A 23,617-nucleotide genomic window follows, 5' to 3' on the forward strand; every position below is an offset into this window, starting at 1 on the left:
TGTGGGAGTGGCAGTTGGCCGATTTTGCCCATCTTGGAACTTAACCTTCTTATGCAGCCAAGAAATACGTGTACCGAGTTTCATCATGATATCTCAATTGTTACTCAAGTTACAGCTTGCACGGACGGACGGACAGACGGACGGACGGACAGACAGACATCCGGATTTCAACTCTACTCGTCACTCTGATCACTTTGGTATATATAACCCTATATCTGACTCTTTTAGTTTTAGGACTTACAAACAACCGTTATGTGAACAAAACTATAATACTCTCCTTAGCAACTTTGTTGCTTGAGTATTAAAATCACTACACCACAAACAATACACCATGGCTGCATTTCTAGACATAGAGGGCGCCTTCAACAACATAGAAGTAAGTGCGATAATTAATTCTCTGGCACATGGTATCATAGACGACACTGTGTACAGATGGGTACTATCGATGCTTGAGAATAAGAAGATTATAACTTCAAACGGCGCTGCAACACAAACAAGCTATGTGGGTAGGGGGGCGCCTCAAGGGGGGTCCTCTCTCCGCTTCTATGGGTTGCAGCGCTGAACAAAGCACTACCCCAACTAAACGGGGGAGGAGTGAAAGCAGTAGCGTATGTAGACGATATAATGTTGTTGGTATCAGGCATGTTTCCTTCAACAGTCAGCGAGATTATGGAAAGAGCACTTCGTAGGTTAAACCTATGGGCTAAAAACAATGGTCTAGGAGTTAACCCGAACAAAACAGAACTGATGCTATTCACAAGCAGAACCAAAATACCTCAGTTTCAACTTCCGGTACTAAACGGTACAACACTCACTCTATCCCCCACAGCTAAATACTTGGGGGTGGAGATTGACACCAAACTGTCCTGAAAAATAAATACAGAAAAAAGAATAAACAAAGCATACATGGCCTACTATACTTGTAAGAAAATCGTCAACAAGAATTGGGGCCTTAAGCCAAGTATATTTATGTGGATGTATACGGCTGTCATAAGATCTATATGGAGCTCTGGTATGGTGGCCAGCGCTAAACAAACAATACAACATTAGAAAATTAAATGGAATACAACAAAAACTTAAATTACATACTTTCAATAATTTACCTTTTCAATAGCCGAAATAAAGAAAGCAAACGACCGAAAATTACAAATAATTTACAAATAAATCAATTGGAAAACAAACAAAAAAAAAATTAAAAGAAGAATTTGTTTGGAAAAAAAGTCACTTTTTGAAATATTCCAATTTTCCGACTTTTCCTCATGAAAAGTATAAGGGGTTTTTATTTGTAAACCTTCCACGATACACAACGAATGATCTCTAAACATTTCAGCAAGATTGGTGAATTCGAGAGCCATTGTGTGGTCGTAATGAAGTTCGCAACGTTGTTTTTCAGCCATTCTTGGTTCACTCGCGCTTTGTGAGATGGTGCTGAGTCTTGTTGAAACGTCCATGGTTTGCGACCAAAATATTTGGTTGCCCACTGCTTTGAGGCAGCCTCCAGAACACTTTCCCGATAATATGTCGCATTTACTTTGACGCCAGGCTCGATGAAAACAATTGGAGAGCGCCCATCTGCGGTGACAGCGACCCAAACCATTATCTGTGGCGGGTGCTGCCTCCTGGTGGCCAACCGATGACTTAAATTATCGTATGAACGTTCGGTCAAGTAAACCCTATCGTTGTGAGAGTTTATGAATTGCACAATTGGAAAAATTTTTTCCTCAGAAAACACAATGTTCGGAATTTGACCGCTTTCGGCCAAGCGAAACAACTGCTTCGCTCTCTCAAGTCTTACTTGTTGCTGCTTCGGTGTGAGATCATGGGCCTTTTGGAACTTGTAAGCCTTGACGTTGAGCTCATTTTTCAACATACGTCGGATGCTGCGGTCAGATATTTTCAGTTCTTTAGCTATTTGATTGGCACTTCATCGTGGGTTTCGCTCAAGTCGCTTCTTCACTTTCCGAACCAGTCTTTTGATGACCACCTCCCTGGCGTTTTGCGATGCTACCAGTATCATTGTAACGAGTGATGGTGCGATAAACAAAAACTTTATTCAGATTAAGGTGTTTGAGGTTACGAACAATTGCTGGCTGTGATTTTCCAGCTAAATATAAAGCAATCACACTATTAAATTCCATCGCTGATCACTTCTTTTTGCGTTCACTTTTGGCAAAACGCTTTTGTACACTTGTGAACAATACTCCGAACTGTCATCCAGCAAATTTATAAACAGCTGATTCCAGTGCGACAACTGCGCGAACGGCACTTCGAGTGCCGGACCCTGTATGTTCATGGGACCTTTAGAAAATATGACTTGTCGCTTATAACATTTTATGGGTTTCTCGGACAAACTTATTAGATTACTACTATCTTCTTCTGCGCTATATTTCGTGGATTCTCCAAAAAATGCTTGTCCTATTTTTACTGTAGATAGGGCATCGGCGACATAGTTTTCTTTTCCTTTAATATATTTTATATCAAAGTCATATTCTGAAAGCCTTATTTTTCATATTATTAATTTAGAGTTGGGTTCTTTTAATTTGTGCAACCAACACAATGGCTGGTGATTGGATGCTATTTCAAAATCTCGTCCTAATAAATAATGTCGAAAAGTTTTAGTTGCCCAGACTATAGCTAATAAATCTTTTTCTATGGCACTGTAATTTACATCGTGTTCATTGAGAATTCTACTGATGTAAATAACAGGGTGTTCATCTTGGGAGAGAACAGCTCCCAAGGCTACTTTGCTTGCGTCTGTAGTTAATACGAATTTTCTTTCAAAATTCGGTATTTTTAAATTTGGGTGTTCAGAGATTAGTAGTTTTAAATTTTCGAATGCTTCTATGTAATCCTTTTGTTTGGTGTCTATTTTGGCTCCTTTTTCCAAACATCTAGTCATGGGTTTAGCTATGTCGGCAAATTTGGGTATGAATTTTCTGTAGTAACCTGTGAGTCCTAAGAAAGCTTTAATTTCTTTGGTTTTACTTGGCAGTGGGTATTGTACTATGGCTCTTATTTTGTCGGGGTTAGGTTTAATTCCATCTTTAGTTATGACAGGTCCTAAAAGGTTGTTTCCTGTTTTAAAAATTCGCATTTATCTAGTTGTAGTTTCAAATTAGCTTGTGAAAGTTTTTCAAAAACTGCCTGTAAGGATTGTAAGTGTTCTTCTAATGAGGTGGAAAAGACTATACGAAGTAGGTTGGTCATACATCTTTGAAACGTAGCGGGGGCATTTTCAAGCCCAAATGGCAATCGTGTGTATTCATAATGGCCATGCTTGGTTGAAAACGCGGTCTTGGGTATTGATTCTGAATCCATTTCTATTTGATGGAAGTCTTTTGCATGATCTATTGTCGTGAAGTAGTTACATTGGCCAAGTTTGCCTAATATTTCGTCCATGTTCGGTAGAGGGTATCTGTCGGATATAGTGATTTTGTTTAGTTTTCTATAGTCAACTACAATACGGAACTTTTTCTGTCCGGAAGCGTCTGTTTTTTTGGGTAAAAGCCAGATGGGGCTACTATATGGTGAGTTACTCTCTCGTATAATTCCTTGTTCTAACATATATTGAATTTGTAGCTCTACTTCTTTTTCGAAAATCTGTTGGTAGTTATACTTTGAATATACAAGGGCGTTATGTGTAGTGTTAATAGTGTTTCTTCTCTTTTCTTTGGTTGGTAAAAGTCGGTTTATCACCTTCGTGGTATTGGATATTTTGGAAATTTTTTTAGCAGATTAGTTATTTTATATTTTTCTTCTATATTTAAATGGTCTAGTCGAAATAAATTATCTTGCAATGTAGAGTGTTCTAAAAATAGGTGGTCTTCATGGGATAAAGGATATTCCTGTATATGATTTTGTTCCATGATCTTACTTGTATTGATCAGCTTATGTTATTTAAGAAATATGTTAACTGTTCCTTTTTGATAGTCTATTATGGCGTTAGCTTTTAATAACGAATTACGTCCTATCAACATATCGTAATTGTCTGAGAAATGGTGAATTAAAAATTCTTGGGCAATAGGGAAATAGTTGTTCGGTGGCAGGGTTGTAGCTTCATTTATTAGCCGTGTTTTATTTCACCATCACAAGCTAATAGCTAAGTCTTTGACAAATAAAACGTTCATAGCTTAATTCATATTTTCGCTTAAGAATGAATTATGTTGGCAACGCTGGCAAGAATAATAAGGTGACATTCAATTTGGTGCGACATTTAACATGGTGGAAATTGTTAAATTTGTAAACAAACATTTCACAAACTAAATAATGATTTATTTTGTTTATATACAGCATAAGAAAAGTTTGGACGAAGGCCGAGACGCTCCTATTCCTGAAGTGCTACAAATAAAGGAAGGATGAGTTCCTGCATGCGCGGAAGAAAAAGTTCGCTTATGAAAACATGATATTTTAAGGATTTACAGTAAGAATATTTTAAAGTTATTTTGTAAATATTAATTACACTTGTTTCTACAGGATACAACGGTTAATGCGGCTGCCCTTGTAGCAAAAATGCGATCGTTTTTGAAGACGTATAAAACAGCGAAGGATAATGATAGCAGGCTGGAACTTCTCCGTGCACAATACTGTATATATCGGAAATGGACGAAATTTTTGGTGAAAGTTGTTTAGTGTCCAACAACCACACTATAAACATTGGGACAGATTCTCAAGAGCCATTGATTGAGTCAAGTGGTTAGTTAAAATTTAATGTTCATTATGTATTGCTTATATTGAATTCGACTTTTTTATATTTTTAAACAGTAAATGAGCTGTTAACAGAGTCAACTGATTTTTAACCAATGCTCGACGATTCGCCCAGTACTTCTAGGCAGAGCCGGTCTGCACTAAGCCATAGTGAAGTGTATCCACAAGAGCCGAACGCAGCAAATCCTATTCAAAGTCGCCGTTATCGTGATAGCGCTAGAGAACGATATTTGACCGAAAAATCGAGCTAAAAAGAAAAAGTGCTGCAGAAAAGGCGAAGTTTTACGCGAACATACAAAAACAAATGCAGGATTTGGTCGAAAAACGAGATATGCAGATGGAAATTGAACAAAAAAAAATTAAAATAGAAGAAGAAAAATTGAAAATTTTACAGCAGTCTGTTATGAAAATTTAATTGATTTCATAACGAATATATATTGTTTTATTTAACGAAAATACATAATTAAGCTTAACATAAAATGAACATTTTTTACATACAAATCTTGAACAAATGCATACGTACTCGTATATGTACGTATTTATATAAAACAAATATGTCGTAAAATTATAAATAATTTTGTTATTTGAGATTGAGTCAAGGTATGTATGTATATGTACTCGTGATTATTTATACATACATATGCACTGGAAAAATGTTGCTCTAAAAGTGCATTTTTAAACATTTATTCATTTCTCGAATTTCACGATCTCCACTTGCTTCTCTCGCCCCTCATTAGTGGTTCTGGCTCCGGTTGGGCACTTTCAATTTGATGGTCAATAATAGTATCGTCGTTTGTAATAACACATACATATGTATATTGTGCATAATGCATGCACTTGCAACTAAATTTGAAATTGGACATACATTTCTGTGCTCCGTAAATTTAAGAAGCCTTCAAAAAAGTCCTTTCAGTGCTCTAAATGCATTTTCAACAACTATTCTTGCTGAAGAACGTGTTTTGTTAAAGCTGATTTGATTAGGTGTTAACGAACCATACTCTTTGGACACCGGAATGAGGTAATTTCTGCAAAGGTATGCCGAGTCCCCAAGAATAAAAGTGGAATTTGGAAATAAACTTTCTATATTACTTTCCGCTTTTCTTTAAAATGCTGAACTTTATAGCACTCTACAGTCATGATATGATCCGGGTTCACCGAAATAAATAAATACATTTTTTATCAGCAGCGACAATGGCATGTAGAACAATACTATAATTACGTTTACGATCAAAATATATACATATGTTTTGTCTTTACTCATAAATACTCATAAAGAAAAGTCTCATAACAAAAACAAATCATACCTATTAAGTAATCTAAAGTGGTGCGACTCAATCGAAAGGGAGATTTGAAATCCTCATCTTCAAAATTATCAATGGTGCCCACAAAATTTCAGCATTTTGAATGCTCTATCTGTTCTTGTTCTGAATCCTCCGATAACGAACTTGATTCAGCAGCTAAACCAGCCACGATGTTCAATATTTCCTTATCCTCTTAATCAATTGAATTTGTGTACACTGTACCAAGCAACTGGAAAACACACAAAGTTTAATTTTGTCTTAATTTTAATTCAGAATCCCTGCTTACCGCATCTTTTATAAAATTTTCCATTTCGTGCACTTCTATATTTTTCATTTGTTCACATTTTTATCTGTTAAAATGAGGTTGCTCGCTATTGCCAACTATTTTTTTGGGAAAAATCATAACTAATGTGAATGAATAAAACCGATGAACTGGCAATGCCTCTAGTTCAATATACAAGCTATGATAGCTTATGACAAGCCAACATAATTATATTGGCTAAGTCTTCCATTCAAAGTAAGATAATAGCTTAATTTGCTGGTCAAATAAAACACGCTTATTGTTAAAGGGCCATTACTAGTGTGAATTAAATGTTTAGTTTGTTGGATAGGTGTTTTGAAAGTATTTTTGGTCAACATATTTATTGTGGAATCGGTGTCAATAATGGGGGGTCAACTTGAGGATAATATGGATAATAAGGATAATTGGGGTGGGCTTGATTATATGGGTTTTCAGATGGACATGGTGTTTCTTCCTGGTATCTCAGTTCTTCTATACTCATTCTTGACTGTCCGCTATCTGATGGTCTCTGTCTCTTAACGGTGATATTAGTTGTCATATTTTCCTTTGGTTGGAAATTAGTCGGTACACCTACGTAATTGAGTCCAAAGCGATTCTGGTCAAATATACTATGCCTGTTATATGGTGGTAGTTGCATCGTTGGTGCACTAGATTGTGAGTAAGTATAAAAAGGTGGATGTTGGGGAAAAGGCATCGGAAGATTGGAATAGGGTGGCTGCGGCATCATTAGTGTGTTGTTTTTGGCCAAAAAGTCGCGCACAAGTAACGATGTGTGAGCAGGGGCGTTATCGTGGTGCAAAAGCCAATTTTTGTTCTTCCACAAATCCGGGCGTTTCCTTATTGACCGTTCTTCCCTGTGGCAAGAACTCATGATGCACCACGCCCCTGCAATTTCCTACTTTTTTAAAGTGAAGCACACAGATACGTAAAATTTGATGGGGAATGTTCTGTTGCATATTTATGGATAACGATGTGATACCATACGGTCTTGGTAGCCAATCGACCCAAAAAGTGAAATTATCTGCTCACCGAAGGGTTCTCTCAATAAATCTATTGATTGGTGCGATGTGTGGAAAGTGGCGCCGTCTTGTTAAAACCAAATATCGCCGAGATCACGAGCTTCAATTTCAGGCATCAAATATTCAGTTATCAAGGCGCGATAACGGCCGCCATTGACGGTTACGTTCTCATTGGTAACATTTTTAAAGAAATATGGACCGACGATTTCACCGTCCTACAAGCCATTCCAAACCGTTGCCTTTTCTAGAAAAATGCAGCTATTGAATCTTCTCAGGCTGATCTTCGTGTGGAATGCAACAATTTTGTTTTTATACATTCCCATTTAGCCAGATCGGATATTCTTGAAACTTTTCAAGAGCCCATAGAGTGAAGCGATGTCTCTTGGGAAGGTCAAATTTTATTTCGCTTAAAATGTGCCAAGTCCTTCCTTACGACAGTCCGAGTTGCTGTGAACGAGATGGTGCAAAAGAGCTTTATAGAAGCTGGTTTGAAAATTGGACGATGGGCGTGGCACCTCCCACTTTTTGGTGAAGTCCCGTATCTCGGGACCTGACCAACCGATTTCGACAAAATTTGGTACGTGGGATTAAGCCTATGTCACGTTGTGAAAATGATCGAAATCGGACAACAACTACGCCTACTTCTCATATACATAGCACAATATTAAATTTCACCTGATTCGTTCAGTTTTCAGTGCACAAATCAAGAAGCAATTAATATAACAAAATAAAGCTTTGCACGAATAATGTTTTTAGTATGTGCCACTTTATGACCAGAAATTGTTTAAATTCAATAACAACTGTTTAAGCCCTTTGGTACCGAGTATATTTGACTTTTGATCGAAAATGCCGATCAATGTGTCATATACATCCAACTCGTTTTTTACACGGTAGATACGTTCCTCAGAAATCCGTGTAAAAAAAAAACGTGTAAAAAAGAGGCGTTTCCTATAGTAAAATGGGGGATACGTTCCATGTCATCTGAAAACCGTGTAATATGAAATAAATAACTATATTTACTTCGAAAAACCGTGTAAAAAATGTTGAAAACTATAAAATTTCAGATTTGCATACAAATTGTATATTCAGATGGCATTGTATTGAGCATCAAAACTTAAAATACATAATTCATACAGGTGAAAAATTGGTAGACTAAGCCAAAAACAGAAGAAATCTGTTAATCCAGAATTAAGAACAGAAAAATTAGAATAGAAATAAGGAAAAAATATTTACATAGCTACATAATTATTCGTCGCCACCTTATAACAAGCGCAACAGTTTGCGAAGAACTGGACTAAAGTCGGTATCATCGCTGGAACGCTCATGCGAACAAAATGTGTACGTAAGATTTATCGCATAAGGTTACTACTATATATGTTCATTTCAGCAATGGTGCTAAGTGTGGTAAAAACAAACATAATTACAAGACAGTGATTTTGAAACAGTACTAGATTAAAAACTTTTTACAAAAAGAAAAAAAATTTCAACCGTGTAACTTTAAAACCGTGTAAAAAAAGTATGTATGTATGTAACTGAAATTAAGTTATAATCCTTCTCTTATGATAGTATGTCTGTATGTCAAATATGGGTTGGATCGGAACAATACATCCTTTAGTCCCCATATACCTAATATAAGAATCCGGCTGACTTTGTGCCCCATATATCGTCCAATATGTGAGTTCTAGGTTCTTACAGTCTTTGTGCCTAAAATAGGTAAATTTGAGCGAAAACTTGGCCTAGCCCTATATAACTAATATCAGGATTTTCGAACATCCGGCTGACTTTAATCTTTATGATTGGTTTTACACTTTAAAGTATTTATTTATTTAGTAGCCCTTCCTTACTTGTTTACTACTATTATTTTCCAGTTGGATCGAAATATATTTGTCAACAAGTTTAGTTGACGGAATTTATTATGATGAAAATAACAATATACCGAATTTTAAATATCAGAGAGAAGCACGGAGAGCAAAATTCGTCGTTTAAATGTGAAATATGAATTGTCAAGCAAAGCGAGTAAAGTTTTTGGTGAATTAGCCGTTTTTCGTGTAACCCGTTTATAATGGGTGTATCGTTGTTAGAACTACTATATTTTCTCAGCATAGGGCGCACTAATCGCAAACACGACACCATAATCGCATCATTTAATTTATTTTTGTCAAAAATTGTTTATAAAACAGGTAAACACGAGAAATGTTCGGATGTAATCGAAGTTTTGGTTCTCTTTCAACTTGTCAGGATAAAAACCAAGGGAATACCTTCAGGTGCATACGGTTTGTAAGATATATGGGGTCCAGGACAAGTTTGATCTGCTATTAAAACAACACAATTTCTCAATTTTATTAAACTAACTCACATATTGTCCGCTCATATACACGATATAAGGTACCCCGGAAGTGCGAAACTCTTTATATTAGGAATATAGCGGCCAATGGAGACGTACTACTATCAGGAAAGGACTCTCTCTGAATTTCAAATACATATCTCACACATTGACCGATACTGGTGAAAAGTGAACTATAAGCGCTGGGTCCAAATATTCGGCACTTAGAAGCTTGAACAGGTTTTTTTGGTCATAAGGTGACATACGAGTACTTTCTGCCGTTTGGCACTATTCGTGCATAGGTTTATCTCGTTATATTAATTGCATTTTGATTTGTATCCTAGAAAGTAAAAGAATCAAATGGAATATAAAACTGCATTATATGGGAAGGAGGCGTGGTTATAGTCTGACCTCGCCCATCTTCGCATCGTAACAAAGAAATGAATGTAAGGGGAATGTTACATACCGAATTTGGTTGAATTTTATCATGCTGCTGGATGTAAAATTGTATGTCTCTGGCTTATTTAGTTATTGATTTATCGCGTTTTTAGTAGTTTTTAAAAGTAGTTTTATATCAAAAGTTGGCGATGTTATAATCCGATTTCATCGATTTTTATAGCACCAGTAGAGGCACTTAAGATATTGGATTTTTGCGGTACCAGTTATACTATATATTAATTTAGTGCTTAGCTACGCTTCATGCTCTTTAAGCTTGTGGCAGTGGTTCAATTACACCCATCTGCGGACTTGTCCGTACTTTTGTGGCAAGGATCTATAAAAAATATTTAAATTAGAATAATCAACTAAAAAATAACCATATCACATTAAGTAGTCTACACCTAGGCTATCTGCTCTTGTGAGCATATACGCAGCTGCTGTGATAACCATCAACACATGCTAAGTCATCGATTGATGTTTGTAACTTTTCCTCGCTTTTACAAACACAAGCAATTCAATCCATACTCAATATGCAACAACAACTTCAATGGAAGAATGAAATTGATATGATGTTTTATATCCAATCTCTGGCCACTCCCAGCTCATGTTGCAGACATAGTCACAATGTTGCAACTTGTGTACTGGAAATTGATTTTGAATGTCATCAGGCAAAGCTGGACATAGCAGAATGGAATTCGATCCTGTTGCCGTGTGGAGCGTGCCGAGCATTTTAAACAAGCAGCTGCAAGTAGCAAGCTAAGCAAATGCTTCTGTTTGGCGTGATGCGTTACTACTGTGAGTTTTATTGCCCAGCTAGGAGGTTTCCGATGTCTTGGAATTATATTTCATTTGACATTGTCCACCTGCATAGCATTTAGAGATAGGTCGTGAAGCGTAGCTACAAGAGTACAACGCCCACTAGCTGTAGAACTAGTAGGTGTATATGAGTGCCTGTGTGGCTAAACAGCATAGCAAATTAAGTTTACTTTACAAAAGCAATTTAAAGCTAGCTTCCATTACATCACCACACATACACGCCTTATACATAGTATATATGTATGAATGTCAAAAGCTGTAGTGACACTGGACATTGCAGGTTGCTATGCCGAGGCCGTAGCAGGCCATTCCGACACTGTTAAAGTTGAAAGACCAAATGCTGATGAATTCATGGAGAAAAAATGTATATACATAACAAAAATCTAAAAAGCATTGAAGATTAATGATAAAATCGGAAGCTGCATGTGAGTGCATAAATGAAAAGGCCATTTAGTCAGCCGGATGTGTGTTGTGAATGAGCAGTGAGGCAACGACACACACGCATTTATCATAAGCTTCCAACACTCATATCATATAGATTACATACAAAAAACTTTTTGCCATCAGTTTGTAAACTCTAATAAAAAACCACTTAAAGTCGACAAACAAAACAGACAAAATGATGGAAATTGCAAATTTCATAAAAAAGCAAAACCAGAAGAGAAGAAAAGGAATGTTATTGGATATAAGCATGGCACTAATTGAACACTCATATGTTTCTCAAAATCTCTTAACGAAAAAGTTTATTGATCGTCTGAATATTCAAAACTCGATTCGACGGAGTCGAAAGTCTTTCTATGAGATTTCTGTTGATATCAAGTTGATTGTTTTCAAGAGAATATACTCACTTCCTAATATGTACGGTTCGAAGGCAACTGGAACGTTCTACACTGACTTGCTCTTTTTTCGGACAGAGTAATCTCAGAAGATTTCAAATAGAAATGGGCGAACTTTTGGCCAAGCCAAGACACTAACAATAACTACGGTAGAAGGCGGTGCATTGCGATTTCAAGTTTATCGGTTTAGGATCGAATTCTGCCCTCGAGATGGAATTTCGAACTAACTTACCAAGAGTAAGAAGAAAAGTGTGCAAAACTGTTGGTGAAAAATAGTAAGACTTTTTAATTAAAATTTTCCGCGAAAGCCAATTCGTCGAAATATTACGCTTGTCTTTCTGAAGTACACAAAGTGCAATCGGCGATTTTGACGATGAGTGAAATTATTCAACAAAGAAGTTCGATTAAATTTTGTGTGCGGAAGAAAATTTCTAGTGCCGAAAAGTTCAGAATGTAGGAAAAGGCCTTCAGTGATAATTGTTTGTCGCATATCGTGCGCCAACCACCTTATTCGCTTGATTTAGCTCCATTTGACTTCTGGCTATTCGACCACTCTGGGAAAACCATTTCGTTGGCATAAATGTATTGAGGCCAAGGAGGGTTACTTTGAGGGTAGCGACATATATTTTGAAGAATCAATTAATTATTTTAAAATTATAAACAAAGCCTTATTATTTTTTGCTCATCGTGGTATGTATCTAAATTTTTATTCAAGTAAAACGCTACTTGGTCAATAGGTTGGACATACAGCTAGAACACCCGCTCATTTGTCGGAACGACCGATATCGGATTACTATAGCATATTGCTGTCATATCATCTGAATTGGAATCAAGTGCTTGTATGGAAATTTTTTTTATTTGTCCAATTCAACGGTGAAATCTACGAAGAAATTGTTCAGATCGAGTTAGTACAGCGTATAGCAGGGTATTATAGCTTCAGTAGAAACGAAGTTAACGTTTTTTCGTGTTTAATGCGTTATTTACTACCCTACAATATGGTATGAGTTTCTATGTATTTGAGTTTAGCTTGAGCGTGGAATGATGTCTCACGGATGCAGTGAAACACAAGGGGAAATGCGATATTGATTTCATTTATATTTGCCGCAGTTTATTCATTTTTCTTTTAACTCAACTTTTTGCCACTTTGTATGACTTTCCTTCGTTCTTCATTATTTATCTAAATATGTACGTGCATTTTTGCTTGCTTGCTGATTTTATACCCAATACATTATGTATACTCAGCTGGTTGTGAGCCAGCCAACGCCAAAACGTAATAAGGCTAATGTAAATCGTGCAGGCTTGCAGAAGCCTGTGCTTTAGCATTTTTATATCCACAACTAAAGCGCTACCAGCAAAGTTGTCGTTTGTATGTACCTGGCGCTCACCCGGTAGGAGTTTGCGAAATATGATTTTCAGAGAGAACGTATTTCTGTTAAATAAAATAATTCAATCCCCTGAGATCTTCGTACTGCAGCAAATGTGACAGAAATTTCTTGATTCCTTGTGAATAAAATGCTCAGGAAGTTACTATTTTACAGCTAATCTAGAGTGCGAAGATTGCGGAGAAATACATCCACGTGCTAGCTGCTGAGCTATGCAGTGCTTCATGCCTGTTGGATACGTACTACCGTTACCGAGGTTGAGCGTTGTTGTTGTGCTTGACTAAAATCGGTAAACTAGCATGAGCCATACAGGCCCTCTATGATATATGTTTCCGTGTTTTTTTATGCAAGCTTGTTTTCCGCTCCGAATGTCTGTCGTGTGCCGTTGACATTGCAATATCTGCTGCTAAACCAAGCACAACGACATCAATAAATCACCCAATAATGCGATGCCAATGCTACTCGCCCAGCGCCATCGTAATGTTCACTGGATTACCCGCATCTATCTGCACTATGTTGGTATATAATAAACATACATATGTGTATGTTCGTAGAACTGTAGACATCCCAGACTAGTTTTTAGTGCGCTGATAAATGGTATTAAAGTGGGTACATATGTTGGGTACATATACATGTATGTATATGTGTACATGTGGATGTAAGTAACTAAGTATATGTCAGACTTTAAACACTCTGCTTCATAAAACTGTCACATACTTGTATTTAAGAACAAAGCTGGCCTTAATATTGCACTGCCAAGTTTTTACTCATTGCAGTAATCGCATAAACCAATAATCATATTCAGCTTAGTAGTTCATTTTGCTTTTATTACGAAATATATTCATAAGTATATGAATATTTAGAAATTACTTTCTCGTTCGAATAAGGCTACTTTACATTTATTGATAATGTAATAATGAAGGGGACTAAATTATCTCCCATCTATTCAGCCTTTCCTGATAAATAATCGAAGGTCAACATTTTTTTCTTCCAATGAAAACTAGACTACATTTTTTTTTTTGTTTTTTTACCTTTTCTGCTAAAAGTTTCTTTTACCATATACTTGTAAAATATCGTATAAATATATACATACATAGTAAGGTCGCAACTAAGGTCATACTAAACTCATGAATGGCACATATTTTAAATTTTAACAATATTAAGTCGATGTGTCTGGATTCCAAATATGTGCTACTCGGAGTTCCAAGGCTCACATATATTACTTCAATTTGAACGCGAATACTTCGCAGACCCACGGAACTAGAACAATAACTTTTTACATGGACTATAATTAAGTTACAAAGGATACTCTACAAGAAAATAACAGTCGGTAAAAAAATAACCGTGCTTCTGCAACACAATTAATCTTTTCATTCCCATCATTCAGACTAACATAAGTCAGGAATTAGCCAACTTGTAGCTGACTAATTTTTATTGACTTTCCTGTTGCTATAGTCCGAAACGAAAGAGCCACAAAGAACGGGTTTTGCTGGAGTGTTAAATTGGACGAAAATAACGAAAAGGATGTAGGTTTTTACTTATAGGTCGAATAAAGATATCCATTGTTTGGCGAAAAGGTTGACAGTAAAACCTATTGAGAACATGCTGTGAAAAATTCAGACCGAAATTCATAGTATTTGATAAGTTGCAGCTCATAGTCGCGACGTGTCGTAAGCGACTGTCTACCAGGCGCCATGACACTTAAAACTTTAAACGCATTTTTCTCGAATCATCATTTTCTGAAACTGTCATGGCCCTAAAAAAAAAGTATTCAACCGATTGCTTTAAAATTTACATATGTTCTTCTACTCATTTATAGTTATCGTCCCTACCAGAATTGCTTATTTTCGAAAATATTTTCATATTTTTTTTTAACGATTTTTAACGAAAAAAAAGATTTTCGTGACTTTTTTTTGAAGTTCGACATTTTTTTTTTAAGAAATTTATTATATTTGGTAGGAACGATAGCCGCAGAACTACTGAATAATAATCCATTAAATTTTTTTATTTCAGACAACATGAACAGCCGCTATCACCATGACCAGTGAACTACTTTTTTGTTGGGGACTACTTTGATTTAAAAAATAAAAATATTAAAAATGTAAAAAATGAAATTTTTTTTTTTGTACATTTCAAAATACAAATAGAAATATATTAAAAAATTAAAATGATTGAATTTTGTTGTCGCATAAAAAAAAATTTCCTAAAAAGTGGTAAAATGTATGCGTTCACATGAGAGTACCCCCTTAAGAAAATCGTAAAATGAGAAACTGTTTGTTTTGTTTTTCTTTTCATTGAACTCCTTTGAGGCTTCGCTCAAAGTGCTCTTTTTGATTTTGCAGGGGTACAGTCAGGCTTTATATGTATATTCAGTTATTGAATACAGTACGCCACGAATTCATATGAAAACAAGTGAGGAAAAGCTAAGTTAGGGTGTATCCGAAAAAAGAGGCCTTAGGTGATAACTGTTTGTCGAGAGCAAGTCTTTTTGATTGGTAAAAATTATTCAAGGAATTGGTGCTTTCGAATCGACGATTAATCAGAGATCTTACTGGAATTTTTGGAATATCAGAAGGAACTGACGATAAGTTTTTGATTTATGCTTACGACTTGGAAACAGATGATGAGTCGGCCGAATATCGTGGCAAAAATGAGCCGAGCCGAAAAAAACCACGTCCAAAAATCTATGTTATGTTGACAGTTTTCTTCGATTATCGAAATGTGGTGCACTCCGAATTCCTTCCTACCGGCCAAACAACTCAACAAGGAATGCTATTTTAGTGTTACGCGTCGTTTGCGCGAAGCTACTCGTAAAAAGACGACGGAAATATGGGCCGATTCTTATTTAGCAAACGATGAGTCGATTGAAGACATTAAACGTGAATCGCTAGGAATACTGAGGGTTATTCCGTTATTGACTTTAACAACTGTTGCGAGGAAAAAATACGTTGGAAAAAGTGTATTAGGCCAAGGAGCATTACGTTAATGGGGAGGATATATATTTTAAAGAATAAATTAAGAACTTGAAATTGTGAACAAAGTGCTACAATTTTTTGCTACATATTACTAATATACAATATACAAATAAAATATTCCCTGAGATTCCCCATTATATGGAGGATAGGTCAAGGTTTCGCCCATTTTTTTTTATCCATTTTAGGCACAAAGACACACACTTTTATGAGTAATATACGCTCTCTCTTTTTCATTGAGATAACTCACACGTTGGCCGATATATGCGGTATAAGGTCGCTTGGAAGTAGTCTCGTAAATCGTTGCATTAGGTACATGGGAGCTACAGGAAGTACTGAACTGCTTTGACCCATTTTTGACACATAGACATACCATTGTCAGAAAAGGATTAGCGCTAAGTTTTAATTATCTCACACATTAATCGATATTTGTGGGAAAAAGCCAAATGTATTGGGGTCCACATATTCGGTATCTAGGCGCTTGAGCAATTTTTCGTCATAAGATGGCAAACTTTAAATTATACGTGCAAAGTTTTATCCCGTTATATCTAATTAATTTTATCTTGATTTATACACTGGAGAGTGGAACACTTAGATGGAAATTAAATTTCGAGCTGTGACATGTGAGCGGAATGTTATATACCAAATTTGGTGTGATTTTGTCTAAAAGTGGGCAAGACCACACCCATCGGCCATTTTTACTCCGGCTTCTGTAAAGCTCTCTCTTATTATCACTGAGGTATCAGTTATTGATTAAGCGGACTTTAAGTTGTTTTTAACAGTAGAGTTATAAAGGGAGTGCACGAGTCTGTCTTCCAACTTCATCTATTTGTATAGTGTCAGTGTGGAGTGCTTAAAGGATTTGTTCTGAATGAATTTGGTTATTGTAGCGTAAGTGGTTTAGGACATGTGTATATTAAACCAATGAGGGGACGGGGACAATTCCACTTTTTTTTAGCCTACAGGTGCCTTTAATTACTGTGATCTTCTGTGCCAATCACATTAATTTAATTTAGGGCTTAGTTAAGGTCGATAAGTTTTCGATTATAGGCATTAGTGGTCCGATAAAGTCCATCTACTTACGATCTCGTACTTACTTTTTGTCAAGGAACATGTGTACCAAGTTTCATTGGGAATCGCAATTTTTACTCAAGTTACAGCTTGCACGGAAGGACAAGTTGAAAGAGTATAAAAAGAACGTGCTGTTTCACCAAGGTAATGCTTCGTGTTACAATTCAGTGAAAATGACGGCAAAAATCTATAAATTGAGTTTCGAATTTTTTTCGTATCCACCATATTCTCTAGATCTGCCCCCAGCGACTATTTCCTGTTATCTTGAATGATGTCGTGATCGCCGAAACTGAGGCTTACAAGGTGCGTTCCAAAGTAAACAGGACTTTAAAAAAAATAGAACATTGTTTTTTCGGCAAAATCAATCTATTTTATTCAAAATAGTCTCCTTCTGCTTCAATACAGCTTTTTTCACAGTCCAAAAGCAAGTCGAACGAGTGTTTTAGCTCGTTGGCCGGTATACCGCCAATATGCCGGTGCAAGCCTTTTGAATGGCCTCTACGTCTGCATAACGTTTTCCTTTCATGGGCAAATGCATTTTTCCGAAAAGGAAGAAGTCGCACGGTGCCATATCAGGTGAATACGGGGAGTGGTTAATGGTTAAAATGTGATTTTTGGTCAAATAATCGGTCTCAATCGATGTCCTTCGAAACTTGGATTCTCAGCAATTTTTGGTCGTCAGTCAATTTGTGCGGAACAAACAGCACCTACCTTACCAAAATGTTTAGTCAAAATGCGATAAATCAATGTTTTGGAAATGTTCAATTCCATTTCCATTCAATGATAATTTTGGCTGATTTTTGATTAATCCACGCACAGTTTCGATGAAATTTCCGGTGATCTCTGATTTGATTAGCCCACATGTTGATCGCCATTTATGTCCTCACGACCACTTTGAAAACGTTGAAACCACTCGTGCACTCTGCTACGGGATAGGCAATCATCGCCATAAACTTGTTTAATCAATTGAAACGTTTCGGAAAAAGTTTTATCAATTTTAAAACAAAACTTAATGTTGGCTCTTTGATCGAAGCTCATTTTCGCATCGGTAACACAAACATATTGACACTTAAAACGCAATAACTTCACTTCGAATCAATGAAATGTCATGAGCTTCTCACTGCACAATCGATAAAGATAACAGATTCTAACGCACTAGTCGACAAATAGATGGAGCCACCAGGGGGCGCTAGATTCAAAAAGTCCTGTTTACTTTGGAACACACCTTGTATTTCGAAGAAAACGACAAACCGTACTGCAAAAGTGGTATCTAAAAATTGGAGTTGTAATCAGTGTATCAGTGTATGTTGCATAAAAAAACGAATATTGGCAAAAAGTTGAAATATAAACAAATATGCGGAGTAAAGTCAGCTGGACGTTCCAAAATTGTGAATATCAGTTATATGGGGGCCAAGACAAGTTTTCCTCGTTTTTATCAATAACTAGCATTTTGGCCGACATATGTGATATAAAATCAATTGGAAGTTCGAAAATCTTTATATTAGGACTAAGGGAAATATTGAGCAGATTCAACACATTTTGGACATAAGACTATGTTATTATCAAAGTAACATTTTCCCCGAATTTCATTAATAAATCTCACAAATTGACTGACATTTTCAGCAACACGCACTGAAACACACAGTTATAGTCGGATTTCGGAAATTTTTGGACGAGAGATGAAATAACTTAGGAGTACTATTTGTGTAAAGGTTTATTCAGATACATTGATTTTTAAACTGAAAAGTATTGGAACCAGTTAAGATTTTATGAGAAAAAAATACTTTGCGGTGTTCATCACAACTCGGCTGGAATACCCGATTAACTAAAGTTTTAAATAAGTCTTGCGCTTAGTCTTTTCCGACCAACTGGCGTTTACTTTTCCCAGCGAACCTTTGGCTGTTCGAGTTTATTAAATGAGGTATGTGAGGTTTTGAGTACATTCACATGTATACCTATATTTATTTATGTCATGGAAATCAGCCGAAAATGCATTCGAGTATTGATTTCAATACGGATTTGGTTTTAGAGGCGCTTCATGCTGGTTCTGGATGCAACATACAAATCGCGACCGCGTTAGCAATATTCAACTCGTTTGTAGCACCCTAAATACATACTACACCCTAAATGTATACTATACATATATACGGCAGCCTCGTTTGGCGAAATGAAGCATATGCACGCCACAATGTCAGTTACTTAAAACGGTTTTTATATAAAGTGGTAACATTTGTGATTTTCCTCCTTACGTTTTTTCTCTCTCTTTTTTTACAGTTCGCTAGAAGAGCGAGCGAAAGCAAAAAAGTGCCAGAGTAAAAACGAAATTTTAAAATAAAAATATAAAAAATGTAAAAATAAATGCATAAAAATAAATGCTTTTCATACAGATGAGCCTTTGCACGTAAATATGTATATACGCATATGCAAACATACTTTATATAAACATACTTATCTATACTATGACCATCTGTGCTTGCGAATATTTTTACGCAATTTGCTGCAGCGCATTTTTCATAAAATCCTCACTTCCGTTCGCTACAATTCACTGCTGCGATGCGGTTGCTTGCTTTATCGTGTGTGTTGCACGCTCTGCTTGTGGACTTGGCGCTCTAAATACTTTTCAATTGCATATTATTTATTGTGACTTTTTTGTAGAGCGATTTTTATTTAAAACGTTTCATTTTTTTTTTAACACTCACACCAATTTTCCTGAGTCACCATTTTTATATCTTTGCGTTTTTGCGTAATCTTTTTATTTTCCTATTAGGTTAATGCATATCGAGCTAGATTAAATGAAAAAGCTTGCAATACTGTTGCTCTAGGTTGTTGCCGTTGTAGTGCATCAATTCATCAGCGCAAACGGAAGCTAATCATTTCGCGGTAACGCGCTTGGCTACGGAAAATGCACAGACAACATCGAACTTTTCGTAACTTTTCACTCGCTCAGCAAACTGCAAACGTCGTTGTGTGCGTGGTTGCCATTCGTGTGTTCGTCAAGAGATTTTAGTCTTCGTTTAATTCATACATATGATAAAATGGCATGATATACTATACATGTATATCCGTTTTCTCAATTTGTATTTATTGAATTGAAGATTTGCTGCTACCAAATAAAATGTTACTACTAAATCAATAGAATGTAAAATATTTGTGAAAAAATATGTGTGAGTGGTAACCCTGAATCTATGTAGAAGTATTTATGTTTGAATTAGTGACTTTTGCTGCAGTCGTCTGGGACAACCTGTTGTGAGACGTCGGAGGAAGCTTTGCTCCCGACGACTCATAGGTTGCGAACATTGTCGACGTTTAAACACGCTCACAACCTGAAAAAAAATTTTCTAAATGCGATTTTAATGTAATCATTGACGTTAGTATCCGTCTGACGCCTGCCGACATTGGCGGGGATCTGTTGGCGTTTTGTTGCGTTTGCTATTAGCGCATAAGTTGTTCTGTGGTAAAGTGCAACGCATTTTCGTTCGGTGATAAGCGAGTGCAAAAATCATTTTAAAATCTTTTAGCATTCTTCTTTTTGAGAGTTTTTCTGCATATACATACATATGTAGATTTCAGCTAATATTTCCATTACCGTTGATTTGATTTATTGAGCAAATCCGCATCAAAGCAAAGTTTTTCAACATATCGCTGATTTGCGCCCACGCCCCGACGGAAGAGAAGGCAAAGTGATCAAAGATGCCCCTGCCACGATGTCAAAATCGTGCTTGGCGACTTCAACTACAGGGTGGGCAAGGAAGGTATCCTAGGTACAACAGTCGGTAAATTTAGCTTCCACGAGGAAACATCACTAAATGGGTTGAGGCTGATCGACTTCGCCAGGGCTCGAAATATGGTAATCTGTGGTACTAGATTCCAGCATAGAAAAATTCACCAAGCTATCTGGCTGTCTCCGGATCGAAAAGCCACCAACCAGACCGATCATGTTTTGATAGACGGAAGGCACGTCTCCAGTGTTTTAGAATTGCGTACGCTCCGAGACTCTAACATCTACTTGGACTACCTCTGTGCAGTAAGCGCACGTCAACAAACACAAGGACGATTCGGCATCGGAAAGCTGCAATGACAACAGACAGCCGAACGATCGGTATAAAGGAACTGTGGGACGGAATTTCAAGATCCTTACATACAGCTGCAAACGAAACCATTCGTTTTTGGGAAATGAAAAAGAACAATTGGTACAATGAGGAGTGCCGTGTCGCAGCGTAGAGAAAGCAGATTGTTACAATCGACCACAAAGCGTGCGGGATGGGATAGATACCGAGAGTTAAAGAGGGAAGCGAGATGCATTTGCGTGCGTGAGAACGAAGAACTTGACATGCTGGCCGACAGGGGTAATGGTCGAAAATTCTACGAAAAGATGCGGCGACTAGCAAAAGGTTTCAAGACCGGGGCATACTATAGTAGAACCACCAGAGGTGATCTAGTGACTGATGCCCAGAAAATACTAGCTTTTTTGTAAAATATGGTCAGACGAAAGCATTCTCAACGATTGGAATTTAAGTGTGCTCTGCTCAATCCACAAACCGTGGGATAAGTCTCCTCAACATCGCATATAAGATCCTATCGAACGTATTGTGTGAAAGATTAAAGCCCACCGTTAACAAACTGATTGGACCTTATAAGTGTAGCTTTAAGCCTGGAAAATCAACACCTGACCAGATATTCACCATGCGGCAAATCTTGGAAAAGATCCGTAAAAAGAGAATCGACACGCACCACCTCTTCGTCGAACTCAAAGCTCCTTTTGACAGCACGAAAAGGAGCTGCCTTTATGCCGCGATGTCTGAGTTTGGTATCCCCGCAATTTCTGCTTTCTCTAGAATGGATAAGGCAGTGAAGCAAATGGTGAGGTGGTGAACGAGGGCAAGACGAAATATCTCCTGTCATCAAACAAACAGTCATCGCACTCGCGACTGGACACCCACGTCACTATTGACAGTCATAACTTTGAACTCGTAGATAATCTTTATCTATAAAAATCACGTGTCACGTTGTTTGTCCGCGATGGATGCCTAAACTACTGAACCGATTTCTAATTTGATTGCACACCATTGGCAATTTAATCCAACTTGAGAGACAGGATAGCTTACTTCTCAATTTATAATCGCAATATTATATTATTGCAAATTATTTGTATATTATTTGTTTATTAATTTATAGTCATCATTATTTGTTAGCTCCAAAAGATTCTAACAGATGGCGGTAATTATTGATTGGATCCAGTAAGTATTCAACAGATGGCGCTTTTATTTCGATTACTTTGACGGAGGGGTAAAAAAACGAATTTGCGTATAAATGGGATATGTGCGGATAGGGAAGCTTCTCCGGAGGTGGAATATGCAAAAATAGTGTAAAAATAACTTGTATTTGTTTTAAATATTCCCTATTAAAAATTCAAAAATGTTTTACTAAATTTTTTTACATTTTTCATTGGTATATTTAAATATACACTCTAAACATCGAAATAAGTTCACATTTCACCTTTATTTTGTAATATTTTACCTAAATTTATTAATTTAAAAATCACTTAATTATGAGGAAAACGAGCATTGCCACATCTTAAACACCAAATATGTAGGATTCTTAACGATTTTTCTTTATTTGTTTTTTGTGTGATTCTTTTTTCTATATTAACTATAATAAAAATTACTTTCCAACATTTTTCATGGTATAATTGAGTTGTGAATACTTTTTCAATATACATATGCATGTACATGTATAATATGTGATTTATATTTAATAAACACAAATAAGTAAAAATCTGTGATAATATTGTAAAATTTATATCATATCGGGTTGACCGAAGTACTTTCGCGTAGTACTCCTTTTTGAGTTCTCGTTAATAAAATGGTTAAATATTGGTATATCTGACAGCGATTTCCATTTTTTTTGACTATACGTTGTTTTGTGTTTTAGGTGGCAATATATATAATATTTTATAATATTATTATATTTATATTTAGTATTACTTAATATTATATAATGTCATTGTATCAGTATATAATATTACTTATTTGTTTATTAAATTTAAATATTGTAAATACTACTAGTCTTAAATTTCTCGGTTTAATATTTGATAAGAGACTTACGTTTAAGGAACATTGTACAAATCTTCGTAAGCAACTAGTTTCTAGGCTTAATACAATTAAGTGTCTATCATCAAAACACTGTTTAATTCACATTTCTTCTCTCATCAATATTACAAGAGTTTAATTTTATCTAAGATTGATTATGGTTTCCCTATCTACGGCAATGGTGCCAAAAGCAACACAAAGCAAATCTTTGCACCATATCATGCAGCTGTTAGAAGAAGTATTCGGGCATTCCCAACATCCCCAATAAAGTTCACATTAACGGAAGCCGGACTCCCATCCATCGAGGAAAGAGTTACATACATACTTCGCAGAAGCTTATTCCAAAACTTCTATTATGCATTAAC

The 23,617-nt window shown here is 36.3% G+C and overlaps 1 protein-coding gene and 2 pseudogenes across 1 annotated transcript in view; 1 reads left to right on the forward strand and 2 right to left on the reverse strand.

Annotated features, from left to right (window-relative positions):
• LOC120782214 (eclosion hormone) overlaps positions 1-19,897 on the reverse strand; it is an 80,187-nt gene extending 60,290 nt beyond the window's left edge. The window contains exon 1 of the mRNA XM_040114374.1: positions 19,612-19,897. The gene's annotated coding sequence lies outside the window, so the exon portion shown is untranslated. The remainder of the gene's footprint in view (positions 1-19,611) is intronic.
• On the forward strand, positions 4,510-5,092 carry LOC120782213 (annotated as a pseudogene).
• LOC120766783 lies at positions 5,406-6,296 on the reverse strand (annotated as a pseudogene).
• Positions 19,898-23,617: the final 3,720 nt, after the last annotated feature.

The sequence above is a fragment of the Bactrocera tryoni genome, chromosome 1 (assembly GCF_016617805.1).
Source record: "Bactrocera tryoni isolate S06 chromosome 1, CSIRO_BtryS06_freeze2, whole genome shotgun sequence".
NCBI lineage: Eukaryota > Metazoa > Arthropoda > Insecta > Diptera > Tephritidae > Bactrocera > Bactrocera tryoni.